The sequence below is a fragment of the Chiloscyllium punctatum genome, chromosome 44 (assembly GCF_047496795.1).
Source record: "Chiloscyllium punctatum isolate Juve2018m chromosome 44, sChiPun1.3, whole genome shotgun sequence".
NCBI classification, from domain to species: Eukaryota; Metazoa; Chordata; class Chondrichthyes; order Orectolobiformes; family Hemiscylliidae; genus Chiloscyllium; species Chiloscyllium punctatum.
The window spans coordinates 10,451,344-10,466,133 of NC_092782.1; the positions used below are offsets into that span (position 1 = coordinate 10,451,344).

General features: G+C 41.4%; 1 protein-coding gene across 1 annotated transcript in view; it reads left to right on the top strand.

Moving 5' to 3' along the window:
* Positions 1–14,790, top strand: part of LOC140466712 (phosphatidylinositol 3-kinase C2 domain-containing subunit gamma-like) — a 223,152-nt gene that overhangs the window by 66,780 nt on the left and 141,582 nt on the right. The window lies entirely within an intron of this gene.

Consider the following 14,790-nt stretch of genomic DNA (forward strand, 5'->3'; position numbering starts at 1 on the left):
TGAGGTGTTTTTCTGAGCAGCTTTTGTCAGTGGGGTGTGCCATTGTCTTCTATTGTATGTGTTGCAATGATGTGGAGATGCCAGTGTTGGACTGGGGTGGACAAGGTCAGAAGTCACATGACACCAGGTTATAGTCCAACATGTTTATTTGAAATCACAAGCTTCACCTGATGAAGGAGCAGTGCTCTGAAAGCTTGTGATTTCACATAAACCTGTTGGACTACAACCTGGTGTTGTTGACTTCTGACCTTGTGCTGCAATATCAGCCACGACCAGCTTATGGTTGGGGTCATTTGCTACTGTCCTTAACTGGGTCTTACATTGGTAGAGCAAAACAGTGAGAGAGTCTCATCAAAAGAAGGCTCTCGTTTTAATGGAGTTTACTGTAGGATAGCACAGATTACATTAAGAATTTAGATATTCTTGCTAAGACTATTAGAAGAGCTGTGGGTACATGTCTGTACCACACGAGGTGCTAACATGATCTGTGTTATCCCTGCCTAAATCCGTGTGGCATCATCAGATTGGCTGGAGCTTAATGAAGTCTCTAACATGAACCCTTTCAGAATCGGTATTTTGTACATCTCTCTGCAAGCTTTTTTTCACGTTGTTCACATTTATACATTCAGGTATATTAGATTAGATTAGATTAGATTAGATTACATTACAGTGTGGAAACGGGCCCTTCGGCCCAACAAGTCCACACCAACCCACCGAAGCGCAACCCACCCATACCCCTACCCCTACCTCTACACCTCCACCTAACACTACAGGCAATTTTGCATGGCCAATTCACCTAACCTGCACATCTTTGGACTATGGGAGGAAACCGGAGCACCCGGAGGAAACCCACGCAGACACGGGGAGAACGTGCAAACTCCACACAGTCAGTCGCCTGAGGCGGGAATTGAACCCAGGTCTCTGGCGCTGTGAGGCAGCAGTGCTAACCACTGTGCCACCTGATAAGTCTCCTGCTCAGTCTCTGAATTTACAAATTCAAGTAGTCCGGAGGTTTCACAAGTTTTCCAGCATGTGTTATCTTTGGTGTTAGAAGATTGATGGGTTTTTGATTTGAGGACTGTTGACTTTGATTCTGTTCTGGACCTCATGTGGTTTGTAAAGTCTTCCTGCACTGGAGGATCTTTCAACTCTTGGATGTCATTCATTGACTCCTGGTGAGTCAAATGATTTGTCTTTTACCTTGTGTAGAGGGCTGTTAATCTCCTGAATTTCCTCCCTGAGGAATCCTTCCCTGTTGAATCAGGGAGCTGCCCCATAACATCAGCCTGAGTTGTTGCAACCATTCTCTTTTCTTAATTCAGTCTCAGGGCCTAATTGTTTCACAGCAGTGGTGTGAAACCACTTGTGATGGGAAGTGGTTATTAACTTAAACAAGATGTAATTTATGGCATAAAAGCAATCAGTTTCAAGTTGTGTTAGTCTATTAGACATTAGGCAGAATCTTCCTAGCCCCTGAGCACCGTGGGCAGCTGCAAGGACGTTGTGAGAATTGTGTAAAATGGCCAGCTTCCTGATAGCTACAGCAAAACTTGCCATTTTCCAACTAAGTGTTGAACAGTAAGCGGAGCTGCTCGTCATTGAGTAGCAAGAAGCCAACTTACATGCATTAACATTATCTGTATCCTTATTATAATGTCATCTCCCCTCATTGATATGTAGTTTCCCATTCTCCCATCTACTGCATAGAAACTAGACAGTGACAATTCCCCATTGAAAATCACAGGGGCTACCTGGTGACTCCAGCTTATGACCTGCTCCTCCAGCTCCCAAACAGTCACCAACATCTGAAGGCACGCTCTGTGGTCAGTGACTATACCCACCACTCATATACATCAGGATCTCTAGGGCAATACCAACAAAGTGGGGTAATTGACAGGAATTGCACGGGCAGCTGCAGGCTGCCAACACTTGACTGGTTGTATGCCTAGGTTTTAAAGATGGTGCCAGAAATAGGAATCTGTCAGTAGTTGCCAGTACTTCCACTGAGAGCAAGTGGGAGAATGCATGGGGGCCACCAAAGGAGCACGGTGTTTAGGAAATGATGCGAGTTCTGGACCCCAACCATAAGCTGGTAAGAGCTGATATTGCAACACAAGACCAGAAGTCACACAACGCCAGGTTAATGTCCAATAGGTTTATGTGAAATGACAAGTTTTCAGAGCGCTGCTTCTTTGTCAGGTGAAGCTTGTGATTTCAAATAAACCTGTTGGACAATAACCTGGCATCGTGTGACTTCTGACCTTGTCCACCCCAGTTCAACACCTGCTCCTCCACATCATTGCAACACATATAAGACAAAGGTACACCCCACAGAAACCCTTCCTAAAACTTATCAAAACTGACACTTAGCTGATTTCTGGTAAAATTTAGTCCTGGTTACTAAGCTTATAAGAGACAGTGGATACTGGGTTTCAATTCTCAAGATCCAAAGGCATTCTGCCTTTTCTAATTCAAGTCCTTATGATTCACCCGATTGGGTGGAACTTCATGCAGTTTCCAATATTAACTTTTTCAGAATGCCTTACAAAACGCCTTCTATTTCCCTGTGGGAGTGCAAGGATGCAGATCCCCAGTTTGCTTCACCTGGAACTGCAATCAAACCCACACTGTTGGCATTATCCTGAGCTGCCTGCCCCCCTAAAAAAAACATTTAATATGAACACAAACTAAACCAACAGTTCTTTGGGTGATGACACAATGAACACAATGTCTGGAGAGATTAAATTAAATTAAATTGTAATTGTGGAATTCTAAGTGTGTTTGAGATACCAAGTGATGTAGAGGAAACAAAATTTTGAAAAGCCTTTTCCCAGTGTGGAACCTCCTTTGACGTGAATATTGAGTAGAAAATCAGAAATTAATTACCAGAAACCCATAAGGTTGACATTACTCTATGAGATAACTTTGGTATGCAGTTCCACACTCTATGCTCCTGTGTTGCTCTCAGTACGTTAACTTAGAGACTCCCGATGACACTGGAAGCTAAGTGCAACTTTCTCAAAGCAACTCTGTCAAAGATTTAAATGTTATTAAAATGATTCTTCATAATTTATAACAATTGAAACCATCAGATAACAAGAAAAAATCCTTCAAAGGTCATGGTGATCACTTTTGAAAGTTGCCCCATGAATATGTTCATTTGAAGACAACATCTTCACTATTACACTATTGAGCCATTCAGGAAGCTTACAAAATTCACTCTGGCAGCATTGACCCTGATAATTACAGTAAATCACTGAGCACTTTGGTAGCTAGATATTTAGAAGTGGCTACGCAAGAGCAAAGCAATCCATTCATCTGTGGCTTAGCCTTGTTGTTCAAAGAATAGATAATTTTCAATAAACTATATTGAATTTCACAAAAAAACTTTTACATACCAAATGCAGAAATTGGGGTGAAAGATACTAAGCAACATGCAGATATTTTTTAATCAGGCATATTATTACACCTCTGGAGCAGGTGGGATTTGAATCCCGATCTCCTAGCCAAAAGGTAGGCAGACTAACAGTTGAAATCACATGCACTGAGTCAGCCCCAGTCAAAATGCCAACAAGCAACTGAATAGAGGCTTGCTTGGGTCTTGGGTAGAACTTCCCTACAATGCCTCCCAGGGTCAAATGGCAAATTGACACTTCTTATCCAGGTTGCAGCTGAAGACTGGCCAGTTGGTCAATGTGCTGGAGAGTGGTTGGTGTCTGTAGTGTTATGCCCTAGTAAGGAAATAGCATCAGGAGAGAAATGTTGTGACAGAACCAGAGCAGAAAATAATTAGACGCAGGAGTAGCCCTTGTATCCCATGACCTATTCAACCATTTAGAACAATTATTGTCAATCTTCTACCTCAACTTTATTTTCCCACCTTATCCAAAAATGTATTGATATTATTCAGCCAATCAACAATTCAACTTCAACTACCTTCGGCAATAAAAAAATTACAGTTTCACAACTTTGATTAAAGAAATGTATAATCAGTGCAGTCACACAAATATATGAATTAGAAATGGGTGTAGGCCGTTCAGTCCCTTGATTGGGATTCCCCATCCAATAAGATCATAGATGAATAGCTGAACCCCTACACCTTATTCTAGACTCTCCATGAACAGGAACAATTAATGCCCATGTACCCTGCCAAGTCCTCTTCAAAACGTTATTCATTTCAATGAGGTCACCTCCAATTGTCCACAATTCTGGAGAATTTTGGCTTAGTTTAATCAGCCTACCTTCAACAGTTGTTACGCTCACCTCCAAATAAAATCTTGGATACATCGAATTATACAATGTGGAAACAGACCCTCTAGTCCAGCTTGTCCATGCCAACCAGATATCCTCAATTAATCGAGTCCAATTTGCCAGCATTTGGCTCATATCCCTCTAAACCCTTCCTATTCATATACCTATCCAGATACCTTTTAAACGTTGTGATTGTACCAGCCTCCACCACTTCCTCTGGCAGCTCATTCCATTCACACATCATCCTCTACATAAAATCCTTTATGCCTTTACCCTTTCACCTTAAATCTGTGCTGACTAGGTTTGGACTTCCATACCCTGGGAAACAGACCTTGGCTATTCACCCTATCCATGTCCCTCATGTCTTTAGAAATCTCTATATGGTCACCCCTCAGCCTCTGACACTCCAGGGAAAATAGCCTTGGCCTATTCAGCCTCTCCCTGTAGGTCAAACCTGCCAGACCCGGCAATATCCTTGAAAATCTTTTCTAAACACTTTCAGGTTTCACAACATCCTTCCTGTCGTAAATAAAGCAAGAGGAAAAGCTGTGAATCTTAAACGGAACAAATACATAAACAAGCAGTTCACAATCAAGTGTGTTATTTTGCAAATATCCTTGGAAAGACCCAGCACAATGTCCTGCTGCCTAACTCGGCCTCACCAAGGTGGTGGAAATTTTTCAAAAGCTACACATTATCTCAGCTTGCAGGATTGGTTATGTATAAGCTCCTCGGATGCTGCCTGAACTGCTGTGCTCTTCCAGCACCACTATTCCAGAATCTGGTTTCCAGCATCTGCAGTCATTGTTTTTACCTATGTACAAGTCACTCAACTTCTCTCAGTATACATTGTTCCCCTTGGGTGCCTGGAGAGCCAACAAAATAAAATGGTTGACTGGCAAAATTGTTGGTAAAATTAGGGCTGGGTTTGTGGTCAGCACCCCCACCAGGTGAAGTCCTGCAAGCACGCATAAAATCAGAGCAAGAAATCCCTTGGGATCCCAAGCGTTATCGTCACTCTGCAATCAATGATGCAGTTTTTAAAATGAGGACCTAAATTACTTCATACTCTTGGCTCTCTTCCAGAGTACAGTATCAAAGCCTCTGAAATATATTCACTATCAACACCTTAGCTTATTAATTCAACCACCTCAATATTTAGCCATTAACCTGCTGCTCGTTTTAAACAGCAAGTGTGCACAATAATATGAAATGCATGTTTCTTTCTAACGCCATTTTACTAATACTTGTCAGACACTAAAATCAACAAATACACAATTAAAAATCACACAACACCAGGTTATATTCCAATAGGTTTATTTGGAAGCAAATTACATCTGCTTCCAATTAAACCTGTTGGACTATAACCTGGTGTTGTGTGGTTTTTAACTTTGTCCACTTCAGTCCAACACCGGCATCTCCACGTCATAACAAATGCACACCCTCCCAAATATATTTATGTCTTTATTTTAATATTTTATCAGCTCACACAACCAAGTAATAGTTTGCGACAATGTGTTAATGTGCAACTAGAGACTGCGTTTTCAAGTTTGATTACAGACAAAAAAATGTTTTAAAATCAAGCCACGTAGGGAACATTATCACTTCAAAACCCTCATCCTGCTCTTTGATGTTGCCTCAGAGCATGCACAGATGGATAGCAGTTGCCATTTATAATAGGGAGTCCTACGTGCTGCATTGGCAACATACGATGTATTCAATTTCAGGAATTCACATGGAACACAAAAACTGAGATGATTTCCTGAATTTGTGTCGCTGCCAGTTCTTTTTCCCCTGAAAGATGGCAGCTTGTATCCACTGGAATGAAGGCAATTGCTTTTGATTAGGAATGGGAAACTGAAAGCATTGTACCACCACATGTAGCCAAAACATGAATCTCTCAACAGCAACACAGTGACACCAATAGTCCTGTTGTACATGCAGTCAAACCTCACCATGTAATAGGTTTTCTGCCTCCATCCTCTCTGCATGTTACAGCTACAGAGCTGGTTTGGTCCAGTGTTGTCAAAGAGAACCACTTCCTGACCTAGCAAGAAGAGTCACTTGTAGTTGTCAAGATATTGTTCATTATATGACAGCAACTCATTGCAGGTTATGGAAAACCATAAGATTTGGAGCAGCGTTAGGTCATTCAGCCCTTCGGGTCTGCTCCACCATTCAATGACATCACGGTCAACCTAAGCCTCAATTCCATGTTCCTGCCTTTTCCTCATAACCTTTGATTCCTTTACTGCTTAAAAAAAAACTATCTATTTCAGTCTAGAATATACTTAATTGCCAATCTCAACACCCCACTGTGGTAAAGAATTTCACAGATTTATCATCCTCTCAGAGAAGAAATTCTTCCTCATCTCTGTCTTAAATATGCAGCTCCTTATTCTGAAATTATACTCTCCAGTCCTAGATTCTCCCAAGAGAAACAACCATTCTGCATTTAACTGTCAACTCCCCTAAAACTCATATGTGTTTCAATAAGTTCACCTCTCAACCTTCTGAACTCTATTGATACAAATAGACATTGTCACAGAAGTTTTTGAGGAGGTCCGGGATGGTAGGGCTTTACTCCTCCAAAGATCCTAAGATTTTCTGCCCCAAATCCATGTGGCATCAACAATGTAGGTGGCACTTATGGCACTCCACAGAATTAATGCTTTCAGACTCTTATAAAATAGTTCCCAACTAGCAAATTAACCTCATTCCTGTGTGTTATGCAGGTCATGATTGCAGTAAAATATTACTGTGCAGTAATGTTAACTTCAAGGTTGTCTATTAGTTTGGTGCACACACAGTGGGCAGAACTTTGCTTATTCCTTGGTGGTGAGCTCAGTGGTGGCAGAGCATTTAATCAAGTTGGAGGGTGGCACATGGGAACTCTGCAACCTTCCTGCATCCACCCTGATTAAAGCCATTGTATGTAGGCCCATTGATGGCATCCTCCCCTCACTGCCAATTGAAGCCCGCAAGTAGACAATTTATATCCACTTGATGGCCTCACCCCACTGCCACTGACATTAAACTGTGGCTGGCAAGGAGTTTGGCACATGAGAAATGCAGCAAGCCAACCTGTGAGAGGTTGACTGTGAACTACCAGGGAGGTGAAATTCCTCGTTCAAAGACTCTCAACATTTTATGGAGGGATGTGGCATTGGAATGGAATGGGTCTCACAGAGTGATAACTTTCTGTCCTTGGTGTTGACCTTCTTCTAAGTCCCACCCACCCCCCCGACCCCCCTCTTGCCATTACGCACTTCTGGCCTGGAATCCTTTCAGTGAAGCTACAAGCCTCTGATTGGCTGACTGGCTCAAACGGGAAAGATTGCGAAAGTGAGGACTGCAGATGCTGGAGATCAGAGTCAAGATTAGAATAGTGCTGGAAAAGCACAGCAGGTCAGGCAGTATTCGAGGAGCAGGAAAGTTGACATTTCGGGGAGGAGGACTCATTCCTGATGAAGGGCTCCTGCCCGAAACATCGATTTTCCTGTTCCTCGGATACTGCCTGACCTGCGGTGCTTTTCCTGCACCACTCGAATCTTGACTCAAACCAACAAAATTTCAATCCTTTAAGGTCCTTGATGATAGGAAAAGGCCTGCTGTTGACTTTTCAAGTGTCTGATTGGCCTTCTCTTCAAGGAGAGTCATTGGCTCTCATCAGATCTCCAGCCGGTGGTAAGACTCCATTGTCTGCATCCAGTGATTCCATCTAATGTTTTGGGACATGCTCAGAGCTATGACAGAATGTAATATTCATGAAATTATTTCTCAAAGTATTTAATGTCCTTTAAATATTCACTTCTGTAAACAAGCAAACAAAAAGATTAAACTGCATCTGGAAGCCATAAGCTTTTTTTTAAGGTGTTAGGTTCTGAAAGGTCAATGTGAAAGTCCATTAAGTACATTAATATGACAATATCATATTAACCTGGTGGGAGAATGGCTCTTGATCCTACAGGAGACAGGCATAAATTTAAACCTAATCCCTCATAGTCTTAGTAACAACCAATGTAACTTATGCCTGATTGCTGTCATGCAATAAACTAAAGCTTTCTTAATACAAGAGCCCCTTCCCAAGGGTAATCAAGTAGTGTTCCTCTACCATATCAAATAGTCAGGTCCTTTAGATTCCAATATAAAAGAGGATGATAATCACAGATCTAACTGAAGGACCTTTCACTGAAGTGACTGTGGTAAGAATCCATCATACAACATGGTGTGCAGTGGTGCAGGTTCCATTGACCTTTGAAGAAATCTTCATACAGTCATAGAGTCATAAGAGATGTACAGCACAAAAACAGACACTTCATTCCAACTTGTTCATGCTTACCAGATATCCTAAATAAGTCTAATCCCATTTGCCAGTAGTTGACCCATATGACTCCAAACCCTTCCTATTCATATACCCATCCAGATGCCTTTTAAATGCTGTAATTGTACCAGCCCCCACCAATTCCTCTGGCAGCTCATTCCATATACACACCACCCTCTGCGTGAAAAAGTTGCCCCTGAGGTCCCTTTTAAATTGTTGCCTTCTCACCCTAAACTTGTGCCCTCTAGTTCTGGACTCCCCCACCCCAGGGAAATGACCTTGGCTATTTATCCTATCCATGCTGCTCATGATTTTATAAATTTCTATGAGGTCACCCCTCAGCCTCCAACACTTCAGGGAAAACAGCCCTAGCTTATTCAGCCTCTCCCTGGCAACATCCTTGTAAACCTTTACTGAACCCTTTCAAGTTGCACAACATCTTTCATGAAAGTTACTGCTGAAGAGCAACTTGTCGCAAGGTCCAACAAGACAGAATTTATAAGCAATGGCAAAAAGCATTTCAGACCTGGTAAAAGAAGTGTAGAAGCAAGTGTGAGTTAAACATTATATGGAGCTAGGAAACTGCTCACATTTGCCAATTACAGATTGTATCATGAGACAATGAACTGTGAGTAGGCCTGAGCCATGATTCAGCCAGAATGTGTGAAATCCCAGGTGAGCAAGGAGAAACTACGGCACAGTTACAGGATAAGAAAACCAGAAGTAGATGGAGTTACTTACATCTCAACGTGACCTGATAGGTGCCATGAGACATAGCTACACAAGGGAAATTAAGAGCCACACAGTAATGTTAAAAGGAAGTTGCAGCACCAGGCATGTTACAAAGCCAGAATTATAACGATAATGTGGAAATTTCAAAGCCCAAGCAAACAAAATCTAATGAGAAAGTAAGTGGGGAGTCTGCAGAAGAAGGCACAAGATACATTATTTAAAGTTTGTGAGAAGATTTGTAGCTCGGGTGCTCGTTGTTGTGGCTCTGTTCGCTGAGCTGGGAATTTGTGTTGCAGACGTTTCATCCCCTGTCTAGGTGACATCCTCAGTGCTTGGGAGCCTCCTGTGAAGTGCTTCTGTGATCTTTTCTCTGGCATTTGTAGTGGTTTGAATCTGCCACTTCCGGTTGTCAGTTCCAGCTGTCCGCTGCAGTGGTCAGTATATTGGGTCCAGATCGATGTGCTTGTTGATTGAATCAGTGGATGAGCGCTGAAAATGATTTGCTGGAAAAGCGCAGCAGGTCAGGCAGCATCCACGTCGATTCTCCTGTTCCTTGGATGCTGCCTGACCTGCTGCACTTTTCCAGCAACACATTTTCAGCTCTAATCTCCAGCATCTGCAGTCCTCACTTTCTCCTCAGTGGATGAGTGCCATGCCTCTAGGAATTCCCTGGCTGTTCTCTGTTTGGCTTGTCCTATAATAGTAGTGTTGTCCGAGTCAAACTCATGTTGCTTGTCATCTGCGTGTGTGGCTACTAAGGATAGCTGGTTGTGTCGTTTCGTGGCTAGTTGGTGTTCATGGATGCGGATCGTTAGCTGTCTTCCTGTTTATCCTATGTAGTGTTTTGTGCAGTCCTTGCATGGGATTTTGACAAACAGGTAATGCTTGTCAACTAGGGACATCCATTAAAGAAGTGGATCATCTTATAAAGTATTGGACTGGAATTCATATCGTAAGCTGTTGAGAGAACATGATTTTCTTTAATTTATTCATTAATTTATTCATTAAATAAAATGGAAATTATATGTGAGGCTAGGAAAACATGAGAAGGCAAGAATCCTCCATTTTAATTGCAGAATTTGGAATCCTCCATTTTGACCACATAAGCACAGGAAAAGCCTCCAATACAATATTATTATAACTACAGAATTAAAATATTTTAAAACAGGAACAATTAAACAAGACTGAGAGACAGCAGAATTAAAAGAAGTTAAAGTAAGAACAAAGCATAATTACATTCGGAAGGCATGGCAGCAGAAATAGTACTGCCTTGAAAATTTAATTTCACAGATGTGTTATGAAGATATGGGTGTACTGTAATTTTAAGAGAGTAAAAGCTAGTAGTGACAGCCCCAAGTGTTCTCAATAAGACACAATGTAACATGTGCTCCAGCTGCTGGGGTAGCTAGTGTAGCTAGTTGCCTGGAAAAGACAAAACAGATTTGAATTAGGCCAATCAGCTTAAATTATACCCCGAAAACTCCAATCCAGTTTGAATTTAGTATATTAACAATCTTAAAAGCCAGTGACACAATTTGATGTTTTGGGACATAAGATCACGGAAAATTGAACAGTTAGGAGGAGAATTGCCAAGTCCAATAGCTGTAGACTGCTCATCAGAACTCTCTGAGAGATACCTGTCTAGAGAATGGGTTTGCACAGAGAAAAAAAATCAACACTGACCTGGTGAGCCAATCTACCAACGAAGATAAAGAGAATATTCAACCGCTGGCTGGTTTTAACATTTGAATTTTTCTGTAAATCTTAATTGGGAGTTTTATCGAACTAGTATTTTAGAAGGGGAGGCAAAAGATAGGTTAGAGGAAGGAATTTTAAATAGTTCTTAGCTAATTATTCTCTGTTATACTTTAAATAAAGTTGTTAATTTTTACTTTAAAATAGCTCTTGGCCACTCGAATTTTTACAGATTACTGCATGGGATAAATCTTTTCTGTGTTGCTGGTTTTAAGTTAAGCAGGAGAGTTTACCCAGTTTCACAACAGACTTGGGGGCTCGGGTCAATGATTTGAATTGTTTTAGACAGATTTGAATAGATTTGGGGGTACAAAAAGTCCCAGCAAATTTAAACACTTGCAGGTTGTGTCCTAGATCTTTAAATAAAACGCAGGCAAGACAAGGTGACTTGTGATTGATTAAATTAAAAGTGAGAGAAATGGCTCTTAAAATTGCTAAAGAGGTTCTGGGATTGGAAGATGTTTCTCAAATTTGCCAGGAATGTTTAGAAGGAAAGAAAAAAGGCCAAACCTTTAGAATTAGCAAATAAGTTAGATTTGGGTTTAAACAAGGACAAAAATAAAACTGAAATTGTAAGGGAATTACTCAAACACTTAGGTGTGCCAAAGAAACAGACAAATGCAGTAGAGGTAGATAAACATAAATTACAATTGAGGAAAATGGAGTTAGAAGATAACCAAAGAGAGAAAGGGGAAAAGAGAAAAGAGAGAGAGAGAGAGAGAAAAGGTTCTTAGCTGAGCAAACAGAGAGAGAAGAAAGGGAGACAGAGAGAGAGAGACAGACAGAGAGAGAGAGAGAGAAGAGAAGACAGAGAAAAGAAAAAGAGAGAAAGTTCTTAGTTAAGCAAAAAGAGAGAGAATTTGAACTTGAGACATTGTGACTTGGTCAGCAAAGTCAAGTTAACAGGATGGAGATTAAAAGAGAAGGTAGTGATATATATATATAAATGTCAAAACTCTGCCACATTTTGATGAGAAAGATGTCGGAGCCTTCTTTATTTCCTTTGAAAAAGTGGCTAGACAGGTGGACTGGTCCAAGGATTTATGGGTAATGCTAGTTCAGGCTAAACTGGTAGGCAGAGCCAGTGAGATATTTGCCGCACTGTCCGATGAGATGTCAAGACATTATGAAGAGGTTAAACAGGCTATTTTAAGTGCTTATGAATTGGTACCAGAAGCATATAGACAGTGGTTCAGAAACACAAAGAAGGAACCAGGTCTGACTTACGCTGAGTTCCAAAGAATTAAACATAGTCATTTTGATCGATGGGTGCGTGCTTTGAGGAGCTAAGACAGATTATTCTGCTAGAGGAATTTAAAAGCTCACTTCCAGAAATTGCAAGAGTTCACGTGGAGGAACAGGAAGTTCAGGAAGTGAGAAGATCAGCAGAATTAGCAGATGAGGACGTGTTGGTGCATAAGACAAGTTTCCAGCCAGAATTTCATCCAGTGAGGGGTAGACATTGGTAGAAAGGGAGTTCTGACATTACAAAACCAACAGTCGAGCACAATGGTAAAATTTTACCATGGGAGGTTAAAGAAGTCCAAGAGGGTGGACAGGAGGTGAAAGGCCTCAGGTACTTTCACTGTAATGGAGTGAGACAGCGAAAACTACAGTGCTGGTGGTTTCAGAAGGGAACTGGGAAAAGATGTTTGCACTGCCACAAAGTGGGACACGTAAAGTCACAGTGCTGGTTGTTAAAGAAAGGCACTGTGGGAAAAGATTTGATAAAAGAAGCTAAGCCAGTGGCATTAGTGAAGATAGTAAAGGAGACCCCAAAAATTGCCGAGGAGCTGCAGGAGAGTGCACAGCCTAGGCAGGGGTTGGGTATGGAGATAGTACCTGATCTCTACAAAGAATTTGCCTCTGTGGGTAAAGTTTACTCAGAAAGAACAGGGGGAGAAGGACAAGAAGTTATAATTTTGAGAGATATAGGATCTAACCAGTCACTGATTGTAAGGGATGAGTGAATGTGCACTTTTTCTGATTTGTTACCCAAGACTGTGGTAATTTGTGGGATAGATGGACAGAAATTTAGAATTCCTCTATGTAAGATCAGGTTGGGGTGCTAACTGAAGACTGGGGAAGTTACAATGGGAGTGATTTCCAGTGTGTCAGTTCCAGGAATTCAGTTTGTTCTTGGGAATGATTTGGTAGGATCCATGGTGGGAGTGACACCCCTTGTTGTGGAGAACTCCATCTGCCACTCCTCAGCCCATTGGCCCATCTGATCAAGATCCTGTTGTACTCTTCTTCACTGTCCACTACACCTCCAATTTTGGTGTCATCTGCAAACTTACTAACTATACCTCCTATGTTCATGTCCAAATCATTTATATAAATGACGAAAAGCAGTAGACCCAGCACTGATCTATGTGGCACACCACTGGTCACAGGCCTCTAGTCTGAAAGGCAACCCTACATCACCACACTCTGTCTTCTACCTTCAAGTCAGTTCTGTATCCAAATGGCTGGTTCTCCCTGTATTCCATGAGCTCTATCCTTGCTAACCAGTCTCCCATGTTGATCACCTTACTGAAGTCATCATAGATCACGTCCAACACCCTGCCCCATCAATCCTCTTCCTTACTTCTTCAATAATCTCAATCATGTTAGTGAGACATGATTTCCCATGCACAAAGCCATGTTGACTATCCCTAATCAATCCTTGCCTTTCCAAATACATGTAACTCCTGTCCCTCAGGATTTCCTCCAATACCTTGCCAACCACCAATGTCAGGCTCACTAGTCTATAATTCCTGGGCTTTTCCTTACCACCTTTCTTAAATAGTAGCACCACATTAGTCAACCACTAGTTTTCCGGTACCTCACATGTGACAATCGAAGATACAAATATTTCCAGCAACCACTTAGGAGAAAGTGAGGACTGCAGATGTCGGAGTGTCCAACAATGCTCCAATGTCCAGAGATATTTCAACTCAAACAGCAAAGGCAGTAACTGTGCAGATTCACTGCTGTGTCAGACAGAGGTATGGGTTTCTTTGTCTTTCTTCCTCTTTTTTTAAAGTGCCATTATTTTGATCATTTTCTCCCCAAGCTTCCAAAACAATGCAACAGCTTATCAAAAGTAATTGCTGCTCCTGGAATTTGAGGAAATCACCTCCAACACCTAAAATACCTCCAAAAAGAAGCATCTCTCACAGCTACAATTTTTTCCTGTCCTCCATCTTGGATCACCTTACCTTAGAACAAATACAATTCTTGGGAATAATACAATTTTACTGAAAAGTTAAGCAACTGGGAGAATCCATAAATAATTTAATTGACGATGTACAGATTGGGGGAAAAACATTACTATGGAACTTAGACGTCATAAGCAACAGAATTGTCATTTGAATTATTGATGAGTCTTTGTCAACAGTATCACAGTCTGAGAAATATTTGACTTTGGAGAAAGCCGTGCATTTGGTCAGTGATATTTGTCTTCAAAAGGAATGCAAGTTGATCTCCAAAGCAGAGGATCAATCTTATCACAAGAGATCAGCAGAATCTTTTCAGTGTCTGAGGTACAAGAAATCACAGGAAGCCTGTTGTGACAGTCGGCCAGGCAGCAGTTATGAAGAATCAATGTCAATGTTGCGGATCAAAGAAATCTCACGGGGATAAGCAGTGCCAGCTACTAAAAAAGGATGCTTCACCAGTTGAAAACAAAAAAGTAGGTCACTTCTAGAAGATGTGTAGAAATAGGACACAGTTACAGAGGACAA